The 14,817-nt window shown below is 29.5% G+C and overlaps 1 long non-coding RNA gene across 5 annotated transcripts; it reads right to left on the bottom strand.

The window, feature by feature from the left end:
* Positions 1-636: 636 nt before the first annotated feature.
* LOC136988429 (uncharacterized) lies at positions 637-12,218 on the bottom strand. Of its 5 annotated transcripts, XR_010882757.1 has the most exons (6): positions 12,178-12,218; positions 11,861-11,925; positions 6,650-6,765; positions 1,253-1,294; positions 976-1,071; positions 637-786 (listed from the first exon to the last, which is right to left on the bottom strand). It is a non-coding gene; the product is annotated as an uncharacterized lncRNA (long non-coding RNA). The 5 variants fall into 5 exon arrangements; XR_010882758.1 differs by lacking the exon at positions 6,650-6,765 and having other exon boundaries at positions 1,257-1,294; XR_010882755.1 differs by lacking the exon at positions 11,861-11,925.
* Positions 12,219-14,817: the final 2,599 nt, after the last annotated feature.

Raw genomic sequence — 14,817 nt, 5'->3', positions numbered from 1 at the left:
TAAACTGATTGAATAAAAGATTTAAAATGAAATAAAAGTTTGAAAATGGTTTAATAAAGAAGTATTCTTGGAAACTGCAAAATTTAATTTCATGTTTTTAACAACGTTAAAAATTAATAACAACTATTTATATTACATTATAAATATTTTTATTTTTATTAAAAAATTAGACATGCTGTAAGAAAGTAATGTTTTTAGATTTTTTAAAAAATGTAAAAATGCCAGACAATTTTTTAAAATTGATAGGTTCCAGTCTCTATTTTCTTTGTTTTATTGACACCATGTATTTGTTTGTTGGTATGTCAATATGATCGCTACATTGGAAGCCTCTCTAACAATGACTACAATTTTATTTCACTCTACTTTCTATTTGCTTATCATTTGAACTAACTAAAATATGCTCTTTAACAATGCTGAACATAGAATAAACCAAACTGTATTTCAATGTTGAAGTTGTTTACTTGCAAAGATTTTTAAATTACAATTTGATATTTCAAAATGTCTTCAGGTTGAGCATATACCATTCAATTTACAATTTTTGATAAAAGTATATTAACAGGTTCCAAATGTGCCATTTGGTTTATTTTTAATCTAAGTTTGGTGTTGTTAAAAAGCATATTTTTATTTACTACAAAAACTGCAAAATGGTTCTCACTTTTAAAGATGAAGTGACTCATCAAGCATACCCAGCTGCAATATCTATTAAGTTCCCATCAGCACAATTTAATTCCTAAATGGATCTTCATTAAATACATCTCCATTCCACAATGTATCAGGCTGACTGTTCTGAAGGTAGAATGAAAATTATTGGCTAAGCTCATCACTGAAAAAATGGGGAAGAGGGAATGGGAAATATAAGAAATTTACATCAACTTTACAAAATTGATGTAAATTTGCTAATTCTGTGATGCATTTGTGTGTAATTCATGGATATTCATCAATGTCAAAAGAACTGTTTTTTTTTAAAAAGTTTACCTGAATTTAAAGGTTTCAATAGTCTATGAATCTCCTCTTCCAACGGTTCATATGTATATAAAGGAAACTTGATCCCCTGCTCTTTGTTCATTGTGCCTAACAAGTAAAGTGTTAAAAATGTTAAAATGTTACACTTTTAAAATAAATTATGGCTCTATATACAAAACTTTTCTGATAATAATATATATAAATATTAATCACGTATCTCAAGTGTAATATTTAATAAAATACTGTATGCAATTAAATCAAAATTAATGAAAAATTTATTGCATAGTACTTACATATTTAAATGTGATTTTTGGTTTGATGAGTTTGATACCTGAAAATATATAGAAATAATGGGATGTAATTGTCCTAATAATAAAATTATTTAAACCTTTTTTTCCATAAGATCATTCAAAAAATAGTGAAAGTATAACTGCAACTAAAACTGTAACCAATTCTGTTCTTATTATTAATTTTTATACTTTCTGTTTTAATATTATTTAAAAATTATCAATCAATCAAACTTTATTTGTAATAAGGAGAACCTTGTTACAGGGGGATAGTATTATAATTGTCTTTAAGTTTACAAATAGAATATAGTAAGTAAGTAATGTGTATTGTAATAGGATTAAACCTGTTACATGGGGTGTTTCAATTATTAGCCAATCACAATCATACAACAACATATTAGTTCCGTATAATACATCTTAACTATTTAGTTTAACATTGACACATATATACATTAATAAAAGCTGAATCTTTTAAATAACATCTTATATAACTTAATTACAAAAATTTTAACAAATTGATTAGATTATAGTTACAATTCTGCTGTATGAGAAGAAATTTGTACTTGATATTTACATTGGTAATCATGTGCAACACACGGAAGTATTATCCATTTCGGGACCCTAATACTTTTTTGCGAGAACAAAACTTATATATTGGTAAAGATCCCTAAATCCATGACAATATCATATCAACTTTGTTTAAATTTAACTGTCATATTCTTTTTACACTTTTTAAAATGATATGATTCTAGTACCGCCTTTAAGATATCCTAGTTCCTATAAGATTTTTAATCTCCTCATGTGATAATATGCCATTAATATTGTTCCGAACTCTGGATGGAATGTTATAATGCTGTAGATTTTACTAATCACTTAATGGAAATTTCATTCTATGTTCTAATTAGTACTTTGTTATAAAAAAACAAAAAGTTAAATTTTTTAAAAAATTAAAAAAATACTATTTAGAAATAATTATTACAGAAAAATAATTCATTTAAATTTTATTACTTTATATAAAAAGACAATCAAAATATATAATGAATTTTTAAGTATTGTTATTATTAAGTTATGTTTATAAAGGTGGAAAAATTTTTAAAGTTCCTGCAGATGAAAAAGAAGCTTTAGTATCAAATCTCATGAATATGTTTGAAAAAAGACGTTTCAGGAACTTCTTGATTTTTATACAAGAATTTAGCATGGAAGATCCAAAAACATGGAAGGATATTGACCCCAATAAAACTAATACTGCTCAAATGTATGAGAAGTTTGGATTGGATAAGGATACAGCTGACTTTACTGGTCATGCCTTAGCTTTGTATCGAGATGATGAGTATTTAAATAAACCTTGTGTTGAGACAATTTTAAAAATTAAGCTGTACAGTGACTCTCTGGCATGATATGGAAAAAGCCCATATTTGTATCCACTTTATGGTTTGGGAGAACTGCCACAAGGATTTGCACGATTGAGTGCTATTTATGGTGGTATGTACAGTACATGTTGGATAAACCTATTGATGAAATTGTCCTGGAGGATGGTAAAGTAGTTGGTGTACGTTCTGAAAAAGAGATTGCAAAATGCAAACAAGTATATTGTGACTAGGGATTGCAATCCAGCAGTGTTTTGAATCCAGCTGGATTTTTGCTGGATTGAATTCATTCCAGCTGGATCCAGCGCGGATCCAGCATGGATGTATTTTTGGTGCAATAAAGTGTTATCTATCTATCTATCCTGCAATTTATGTTTTTTTAATGAAATAAAACATTTAAAAAAATACTTTAAAAGCTTTTATTATTTAGACTGGTCGCTATAAATCAGTAAAACTTCTTACACATTTAGGTAGTAAAATTAACTTTGGTTCGGTTTAATATTTGAGATAGAGATAATTAACTTTAAATGTTTAGTTAGATTATAATTATAATGTAATCTTTAAGTTAAATAATAGCAAAGGTAATTCTACTGATTAATTTATATTAATATATTATAATAATGTAAGGACGGATAATCAGTGGCTAAGTGGCTATCAGTCTTACCAGTTTTCACATATATAGGCTCTACATATTAGTCTGTAGTTATTTATAGGTATGTAAAACTATGTACTGGAAGTAGAATAAGTTAAATAAACTACACCTTTACCAATCCAGCAAAATTTAATAAAAAAATAACGTTTTCAATCATTTTTAACGATCTTCCTCGGTTACAAAAAAAAATAGAACATAAAATGTGTTCGGAATAAATATGAAAATTAACGGAAAACGCCAAAACGGACAAAATATAGATAAATAAACAAAATAAATAGCGGAAAAAAATATATACAGGGTGTTTCTTTTTAACTGACGGTACTCAGAAACATCTGTAAAGCAATCTAGCAGCCGGACTGTCGCCAAATTTGAGAGAGTGACTAAGGACGACATGGAAAAAAAAGGAGGGGAATTTCCGCGAAGAAAAAAAAAGTTAGTACCTAAATTCGCCGGTTGTAGAGGAGGATTTGGCGCTGTTGTAGCGAAAAAGCTACTAGCACTTCACTGAAGAAAGGGTCATCAGTCGCTTTTTTCCACTTGCATGGCCACCTCGCTCCCTGGATCTAACCCCATGTTACTTTTTCCTGTGGGGTTACTTAAAGTCCAAGGTCTAACTTGGTAGTGTCCCAAACTTGATGACTTTGAAGGATAACATTTCTCGAACTGTGATGAACATTCCTGCGGTCAGCCATGTTACGTTCGGCCATAGAGAACACGGTGTTCAGGATGCAATGAGTTGTCCAGCAGGACGGTGATCACATTGAAGAAGGGAGAAGGTTATTTGCTGATTAATTAAACTTTCGTTATTACACTGAAACCTCTGTCTGATTATTCATTCGTGTGTTTGTTAATTGCAGCTGGATTTTATGCAGATTCTTAGCTGTTTTGCTACAACAGCGCCAAATGCACCCCTACTAGAAAATTTGGGTACTACTTTTTTCTTCGCGAAATCTCTTTCCCATGTCGTCCTTAGTCACTCTCCCAAATTTGGCGACAGTTCGGCTGTTAGATTGCTCTACAGATGTCTCTGAGTACCGTCAGTTTAAAAAAAAAAACACTTTGTATATAAGATCCAATGAAACCAGCATTGTCCGTAAATAACATTAATTAATGTAAAAGGATCTCCACATGGTAGACAATGAGTCTGCATCTCTATGGTTTATACAACCAGTTGTCATGTGCGCCTTGCAGATTTCCAATCTCTCAAGATGTTTGACCGTTTGCCTATTTGTCGTCGTTTTTATAATTGCCGCTTGATCCCATTGGACGTTACTATCCTTCTGTCTTGCGTATAATGCCAGTGCAGTGTTGTCAAGATTCTTACTGATTGTATATTTGTGCTCTTGAGCCTTTGTTTTAAACTGCGCATCGTTGCACCCACATAAACGAGCTTGGAATTGAAACGTTGGTTGTGTAAAGGCACCCGTTGTTGAATTCTGATCTTCTTTCTTTTTATCGTTTCTTAAAAGTTTGAAAACTGGGATTATGTTGGTATACAATACGAAAATTATTAGACCTGGTAGTACATTTATGTATCTTGTTTAAAAATGGGATGTAATTAAGCACTATTCTTTTTATATTTATTCCAAACACATTTTATGTTCTATAGTTAAAGTTGTATTTTTTGTAACTGAGGAAGATAGTTAAAAGCGATTGAATACGTTATTATTTTATTAAATTTTGCTGGATTGATTAAGGTATAGTTTATTTATGAGTAATTTAATTATTAGTGTTAGTAAAGTAGTGAGTAAGTAATTAGTAGCAGTCTAGTAGTTAGCAAAGCGGCAACGTGACGACGTAGACTTTTTCGCAATTATTTAGAAAGTTAATTGAGTATTTGCAGATCCACAGCGCTGGATCCAGCACCAAGTGCTGGATCCAGCAGGCCGAAGAATGCGCTGGATCCAGCTGGATTACTGGATGAGGGATCCAGCAATTGCAATCCCTAATTGTGACCCATCCTATGTTCCTGATCATTCAGAAAAAGTAGGACAAGTTGTTTGTTGTATTTGGTTGGTTTGTAGCTATGGTTAGTACTACGGTGGAAACCAATAATCCGAAAAATGAGATTAAGCGTGGACTTGATGTAATGGGACCAATCAGACAAAAATTTATATGGGTGAGTGATGTTTATAGACCAAAAGTTGATGGCAGAGAAAGTCAGATATTTATCTCTGAATCTTACAATGCCACTACTCATTTTGAGACTACCTGTCTTGATGTATTGGATATCTTCCATAGAGGTACTGGAGAAGATTTTGATTTCTCTAAAGTCAAGCATAACTTGGGAGACGAACAAGATTAAAAATTTCAAATAGCTCTTTCACGTCCCATTTTGTCATTAGAGATATCCTTTCTATACAGTTCTCTTTAAACTGGTGTGATGATGAAGTTTCAGGAGAGTTTCCAGAAATCAGCTTTATATGTTTCATTTTTTATTTTTAATTGTCTTTTGAAAAACTGGTGTATGTATACATATCTCGAATGAAAATGGAGCAAATTGTCCAATAGGGAATATTGTCCTAGGCTGTAAAATCTTGTCTTTTCACACTGCATTTGTTTCAACAGTTAAATTGTAAAAATAGTAATGTGACCCTATAAATGTTACAATAACCCATCTGATTTTTGCAATGGTTAATGTAATCTTAAAAGGTCGACATACGCTACATCATATTAAGCCTGTGTAAAACAGTTAAATGTAGTGATATAAAGCTCCGCACTGCATCACAGCAACTAGCAACCATTTAGATGCCGTGAAAACATGGGAAATGTATTGTATTGATTTTCAAAGTCTGTTGGCTGAAATTAACATTCCTAACAGAATGTGTTTCTAGTAAGAATGCTTATTATTTTATTGCAACTTTGAGAAATGGACATTTGAATGTGGCTTTTACCTTAAAATTGTCACAACGGAACAACATAATTTTAGATTAAACTGGAAGAAAAGGCTAACGCTTACCTCAGTGCCAAATTTATTTCTAATCTTTAATTGTATATATCCAAAAGTTAGCCCGATTATTTATGGCAGTTGGTGATGTATTGGCTTAATGTTATCGGGTTTAGTGTGATGTTTATTTCTAATAATTTTATCATAACTATATATATAACTATACTATCACTAACTATAACTGAAGGATACTTTGGATGAAATTTTGCACAATATACAAAGTGTGGATGAGGCAAAACTGATATTAATTAGAATGCAAAATCATTTATAGACGAAATCCTATAATAAATTATTAATAAAACTTTATATTCATTTTAAACAATAAAAATTATGGTTTAAAGAATGCAAACATTTATTACTTTAAATTTACAATTTTCATATTTATAAATAAGACTACAGAAAGAATTAAGTAAACTAAAATTGAATGTATTACCTCACAGTACTATCACCATAAGCAGATGCCAGTAAAGAATCATCATTTGACCAATCTAAATCATATATAATACCAGAGTGAGCTTTTACTTGATTGCGTAAAGTTCCTGATGGAATCTATTTAAACAAATTTAATATCATTTAATATTTTAATCATTAGGTTTAAATAATTATTTATTAATATTTGAATAACTTTCTTTTATAATTATAACTAATATCATCAAATGTTAGATAGATAGATATGTGGCAAAATTGAAATTTTGTTGTATGAAAAATCTTCAAATTCAAAAGTACTATTATTTATTTCAAAATAAAAACTCTAATTTGTATCTTTAAATAGATTCTAATTGAAATTTCTTAAAATCTTTTACTTATATTGTACAATTCTATTCTATAATAATTTTTAAAGTAAATATAACAAACCATAAAAGTAATAAATATTGCTTCAAAAAATGAATGTTTATTTATAAATGACTAAAGACATTCAGATTAAGCAATATACATGATTAAATCTATGGAATCTATTTAAACAAATTATAGTCAATATAGTTCAAATAACTGAATCAACTAACCCTGTCACAAGATTGTCTCTTAACAATAAACAAGTTCACGACCAAATCTTTAACACCTTTACATCAAAGAAACAGCAGAAATTACTGAAAAATTGGAAAAACATACAGATTGCATCAGACCTCACTAAAGACTCACGAAAAAGAAGAAAACACCTACTACCTATGTATTATGAATTAAGAAAACAAAATCAGCTAGTTAAATTACGCAACAACATTTTAATAGTAGATCGAAACAGAATAACTTATAATATTAATACAGATCAACCGGTTAATGTGGATACTTTCTTACCTATCTCTCTTTTATCAGATTTATCAAGGTGATATATACTTCAAAATAGTCCTAACCAAGTAAAAGCTATTACAAACGAACATCCAACTATTGTTATAAACTGGAATAGTCAAGGTTTAAAGAATAAATTATCAACTCTAAAACTTTTCCATTCGAATTACGACTCGGATGTAATAGGAACAACTGAAACTTGGATTACAAGTGATTTGTTCTATAACTCAACTATCTTCAATAATTACACAACAATAATGGTTCCAGCACACAAACCTACTGGCCCGGGTCGCCCAAGTGGTGAACTATGTATCTTATTAAAGAAACGGTTTTGCAAGATACAACAAATTGAAAAATCTAAAAATTACATCCTTCTTTTATTGTCAATGAATAATCCAATATTTGATAACAAGGAATATCAACAGATAATAGTAATGATTGCCTATATTCCGCCTAATAGTCTGATAAAACTCAATGAGATGTTTAAAACAATTGAACTTTGGCAACATTTATCTCCGTATATTCTTCTATTGGGTGATTTTAGTGCGCGCATCGCTGAAATGCCAGATTTATATTATAATGGACCTAATCATCAAGTAGAAAACATCAGACGTTCTAAAGATAATATTACTAATAAACTAGGTGAAAATTTAATAAAGTTAACAAAAGAACATAACTTGTATATTTTAAATGGACGACTTAAAATTGATTACCCAGCAGAATACACATGTATTGAGTATAGGGAGTATAGGGGCAAATCCACTATAGACTTTACAATATGTTCCGAGTATTTATTAGATTGTTATTTAGAATTTGCTGTAACTATGCATGATACATCGAATCATTTTCCAACGATATCTAAATTTCTGATGTCTTCAAAAAATTTAACCTCTATTGAGAACAATAAACATATTGGAATCTGCTACAAAATAATGAAATATAGTAAAGAAATTGGAAACAGATTCAATAATATCCCAGAAATAACTAATATAAATTCTATTGCAATATATGACCAAATAACTCAGATAATGAATGAATATATTCTACTTAAAAATAACAAAAACTTAATTCAAAACAAATTTAAAAAGCCATGGTTTGACAAGGACTGTTACAAGATGAAAAAGATGAAGCAGATAAAATTAAAAATATTCCGTGAAAACTCAAATAATCTAAACTTCATAAACTACAGAAAATACAAACAAACTTACAATAATTTAATCAAAACAAAAAAGAAAAAATATCTACTAAAACTGGAAACAACACTATTAAAAAATAGTAAAGATAGCAGAACTTTTTCGATTCAAAATAGATATATGTGATAATAAGATAATAAACTTTGAAAAATTGAAAAAATTTTTATCAGCGTTTTCCTGTTATTCAAGATATCTCCAATTTACTGCTTAATTATATTCCAAATAATGATTATCTTAACGATAAATTTACAATCAAGGAACTAAATGATATTATAAATAAAACTCGCAAAGACACATCACCAGGAAGTGACCTTATCCCGACCAAATTCTTAAAAACACTACCAACTCAAGTAAGACTAAAATTGTTACACCTCTTCAACTCAATGTACAAATCAACCAATTATCCAGACTCTTGGAAATCAGTAATACTCACAATGATCTACGAAAAGGGTGATAAACTTTCTCCAGATAACTATAGGCCGATAGCATTAATGTCAACGTTAAGAAAGGGCTTTACATCACTTTTAGCTATAAAATGTCAGTACTGGACCAAGTTAATGGATCTCTAAGCAAAGTTTCAATACACCTTTTTTAAAAACAAAAACAGAATCTGCTATTTTTTTTAAAATCATCTATAATACAACTTCACCTGAGTAAAAAACATAGAAAAATTTATTCTGCCTTCATAGATATTCAAAAAGCCTTCGATTCTGTTTATGTTCAACTATTAGTACATAAGTTAAAAGCTAAAGGATCAGGAAACCAATTTGCAACTACAATAATCAAGCTATTTTCAACTTATAATGCAACTATTAAACAGGGTAAAACTGTTTCTCCACCATTGGCACAAACACAAGGAATACTTCAAGGTGATCCTCTGTCACTTTACCTATTCAACTTCTATTTACTCGAAATCGATCAATCTTTCAAGGTTGTTCAGATGGGATAGAAATTAATGACAGAGTTTTCCACTATGCGTTATATGCAGACAACCTTGCTGTTTTTGCTCCAACAAAAGCTGCTTTACAAAGAAAAATTAATCATGTAAATGCTTACCTTAAATCAATTCATTTAATTATAAATACTACCAAAACTAAATTTCTTATATTCCGTAACAATAGTAGAATCTCCAAAAGAGAAACTGTGCTATATCTAAATAATCACCTATTGCAGACAGTAAATAAAATTAACTATTTGGGTATCGTATTTGACTGGAACCTCACATTTAAATCACATCTTTCATACCTAAACAACAAGGTAAAACTCACCATAGATAATTTGATATACTTATACTCTAAATTAAAACTTCCAACTTGTTCATTCACATGAAGCTTTATAATTCCATTATTAATTCAATCATATATTATGCATCTCCAATCTGGAAACTTGGGTATCTGTATAAACTAGAACTTTTCATATTTACTTTCTCTGTAGACTGTTCCATCTAAAAAGAACCGTTCCAGGTTACGCAATCCGTCAGGAAACCAACCGTATCTGTTCCTTCCCATTTTTTATAAAAAGAATCATTACATTTTATTACCATTTAAAATTTAAAAGTGACACTAATATCACCTTTCTAAATAATGAAATAATTAAAAGCAGCAAAAAACCAACAACTATGGCAAACTAAATTAAATAAAATATTAAATTCTTTGGGGTATCAGATTTGTTATTTAAAGATAGTATCCAGGATTGGAAACTTGGATATACCATGCTAATAGATTCAGCTATCTCTCAGTCTATAAATGCTGATCAAACCAGTTTAAATCATAATACTTATCATCTATGGTACCTGAAAATTTTTAAAATCCCTTCTGCACAACCTTATATGATAAAAACAATTAACTTCAACGTGAAAAGATTAATAATACAATTATGACTAAACAAATTTTTGCTGTAGGCTATATTAATAATAAATATATTAAATTATCAAATAATTATTGTCCATGGTGTAATTCCAGAGAATCTTCAATTAACCATCTACTTCAGAAATGTCAAAGTCTATCAAATATACGTGACTCAATATTTCGAGAATGTTACGAGATAATACATACCAAGACTATAGAAATATTTTAAATAATTTGAATAAAAAAGATCTCTACAATTTATATAACTATTTTATCAAAGCGACAGAAATGTTAGAAAGTTAACTCAGCAGAGTCAACTTATGATAATACTGTTAAGTTGTTTGGATATAATGTGATGATTATCAATTATTGTTATTAATTGTTAATTATGTTAATAATAAACTAATTTGAAATCTATTGTATAAAAATTCTTGACAGTTACATTATTATTGAATGTTCTATTATCAAAGAATTTGAATAAATTAAAATTATACAACCCCTGTAACAGAGATAATCCTTTTTTGTTAATAAAGATTGATTGATTTTTATTTTATAAAATAAAGATAAATTTTTTAAAAAGAGATCCAATTTTACTTAAGAACTAATTCAGGAGCTTGGTTTCCTTCATACTTAGGACAATATTTAAGATGAAAACAAGATACTTCTTTATGATTAGTTTTACATTTACTCTGAATAGAATTTACTAAAATATTTTGGATGCATAATTCCATTCTTGCATACACAGATATAACTGGATGAGATCTATATAGATAAAAATTAAAGTATCTAAGTAGACAATCTGTGTGTAACATTACATTAATAAATTAAATTTTAGTTTTTTTATTAAGCAACAAAAGTATTTTAATGAATAAAATATCTATATGTTCCACGAAAATAATATTTTGAGTTCAACTTTCTTCATAAAAATATACAGCGCCATCTTTCGTTTAAAATAAATAATCTTATAAAATAGAAACGACTAGCAATATTTATAATGTGCCGCCATCTATCGCAAATATTTTGAATTATTTTTACGTATTCTTCGAAAAATCGTAAATAAAATATATTTTTATTAAGAAATTTGCTAACATTCTTACAAAATAACAATAAGTCATAGTCATAATTATAGAGCCAATTCCATGTTTAAATAATCAAAGTATCTATATTAAAAACAACATTTGGATCGAAAATAATTTAAATAAAAATGTTTTTGATATACTTTAATACAAACATATCATAACTTATTCGCTTGTTAAAAAATAAATCATATAAACATTTATAAAAGAATATAAAAGCTTTATAAACGAAATAAGACAGTACCCCAGTCACGTGACACCACACTTCCGCTACGTCACCCTAGTCTGACGTCACCGTTTAAATATCCGCTTTAAAAGGACAAAGAAAAATTCAAACAAAGAAATATAACTATAAAACTAATACTCTAAAATGAATTAATAATACACTAAAATGAAAATATACTAATTAAAATATACAAATTAATTTAATATAAGCAAAACTTTTTAAAAAAGTTGTAATATTGCTAGAATTCTGCAATTTATATATAATTAATATCTACCAATTAATTAAATACACAAATTATATATTATAACAAACTAAATACATATGAAAGAACATACCATGTAGAATCTTCTACAAGTAAAAACGTGCTTATAATGGCAGCACTGTCGATTCAATAGTTGGATAAATAAAACCGTTGGAAAAATTTACTAAAATTAAAATTAACATAATTTACGATAAATGTAATAAACTAATACTTTAAAATAACATAGAATTAATAGTATACTACCAAATAGTACATTAATCGGACTTAAAATTTAATTAAATTAGATAAAATTTCAATTAATTTACAGATCATTAACGTAAACAAGAATATACGAATTTTTTATAAAAATAATACAAAATATTAGCAAATAAATAATACACCAAATAAAAGTACACATACTTCCATATTAGAATTATCTGTTTTCATATTTTTAATACAAACGGTTGATTTTATACGAATTTTTTAAATAATATATGTGAATTGAACCCCATGACCTTGGAATTGGCCTGAGGGTACCAACTCCTGAATCTTGCTTTCCGGCTCGCAATTTTCTGCGTCGTCAGCACATCTCTTTCTGTTAATCGTTTCAACATCTGTCTCAATCTCTTTTGTTATTACCATGTCTTCGTTTTCTTGGTAATCTGAACACCCGGGTCTTTCTGGTGTAACCAATGTTTTCGATTCGGGAATATTTTTCATTCTCGCTCCTGCACGAGTTTCTTCGTCCGGATTAAAGGGGTAATTTTGACACATGCAAGGGCATATGAAAACACTTTCAGATTTTCGGAAGGAACTTAGAAGAGACTTTTCTCTTTTGTATCTTTCCCATTCTGTTTTTGATCTTTCGATGTAAGGCTTCTTAGCTTGGAATTCCAGTTGTCCCCATCTTTTCCCTAATATCTTTGCCGCTTCTGTCACTCGCCTTACTCCCGCTGCTCTAAGTCCCGGAAGATTGTCGACGTAATAAAAAAGGAAGGAGGACATCGGTCGCTTGAGATGGCTCCTTCCTCCTCTTTCTCTTTGCATTGTCGGTGACATCCTTATTGACACACAGGAGCGAGTTCCGAGTTCAACGTCTTCGTTTATTGTCACCATATTTGCTTTTAATTTTTACCGAAATTTCTATTGTTGTAAACAGAGAAATCGCTAACAATTACGTAAATGTTGTTACGTTTTAACTAAAATACGTCGTTTTTGTTTAGTTATGTGACGTTAATTCAGAAAAGTATTGTAAAATACTTTTGTTTTGTTTAATTTGTATGCACGTGGGCGATCGTGCTGTCGCATACAATTTCCCGTAGAAAGGCGTCGAGAAGGGATGCCCTTCTATGGGAAATTGTCCCATGAAGTTTGAATTATTTATATTAAACTATTTACTGGTTTCAAAAATAGTTACTAACAAAAATTAAGACGTAATTAATTAATACCAAGAAACGGAACGTTTATGCTCCAATCTGATATTCCTGGCAACATTAAAAAACGACCCCAAGAAAAGCGTCCTCTCGTGGGATAATGATAATTTATTTTAAAGTTTTTATAACGATAATTGTATTAAATAATAATTTAAAAAACGAATCGATATTTTTAAATGTCAAAAAATTTAATATTTAATCCTAATAACTTTTAAATATATATATATTAAATGATAAATGAATCACGGTATACAGTAGAGCGTCGATAAGTGGAACCAATTGGGGACTGGGGTCCGACTTTGTACGAAAAAATACATTAACCTGCCCGATGTTCAAATTTTTCTCCGTTGCGTATCGCTTCCTGTTGAATTTTTCTCTGTTGCGTGTCGCTTCGTGTTGAATTTTCGTCGATTTTAAGCCTAACGAAAATTTTTATAATAATCATCGAGGCTATTGTATCGTTAAAAATTATTTCTGCATTTTGTACAAACAAAATAAATATATTAAAGAATATAAAAAACATGAAAATTATACTTTAGAAGTAAATTTAGTATCAAAAACATTCGATTCAGCACGACACAGTCCGACTGAAAATCGTTCCACTTTCCGGCCATTCCACTTACCGACGTTCCACTTATCGACGCTCTACTGTATATATTAAATGATAAATGAATCACGGATACGTCGTGATTCATTTATCATCGTCTAATACTTTTGGCAACGTTCCACTTACGTCATCGGTTACGTTTAATAAACCGAATTAACCCTAATAATAATCGTAACGAATTATTTAATAACTAAAACATTTTAATTTATTAATTAACGTCGTACGTTTAGAATAACAAAAATATATAAAAATCGATAACTTTTTAAAATATTAATAACGACGATTCGTAACGTATATTCATTGGTCTACCGATGCGCAGTACGTACCTAATAACCAATCACCGACGCGGTTGGAAAGCGGCGATAGAAATCAATGAGTTTCCGTAACATGCCCTCCGCCTTTATTGTTTATCAGCTTGGCTCACAATGGGTTGCGGATTAGTGCCATGGGCGTCCGTTCTGTGCGAATTAATAAAACCCGACCCCTGTCAATCGAGTGCTTGCGAAATACAGAAGTGTTTACAAGGTAAAAAATAAATAAAAACCCTATTTTCGGGCTGTGATCGGAGAAAAATTCCATTTTTCGATTTGTTGGCTTCCATCGGAACCGGCCATGTCGTAATATTTCTGTAATGTTAAACCGGTTCTACTTTGATGATAATATACGCAAGTTTATTTATTATTATAATATTTCG

The sequence above is a fragment of the Centruroides vittatus genome, unplaced genomic scaffold, assembly GCF_030686945.1.
Source record: "Centruroides vittatus isolate TY-2023 unplaced genomic scaffold, ASM3068694v2 scaffold_3315, whole genome shotgun sequence".
NCBI classification, from domain to species: Eukaryota; Metazoa; Arthropoda; class Arachnida; order Scorpiones; family Buthidae; genus Centruroides; species Centruroides vittatus.
Note: the sequence above shows the minus strand (reverse complement) of the source record. Positions and strands in the feature narration are given on the sequence as shown.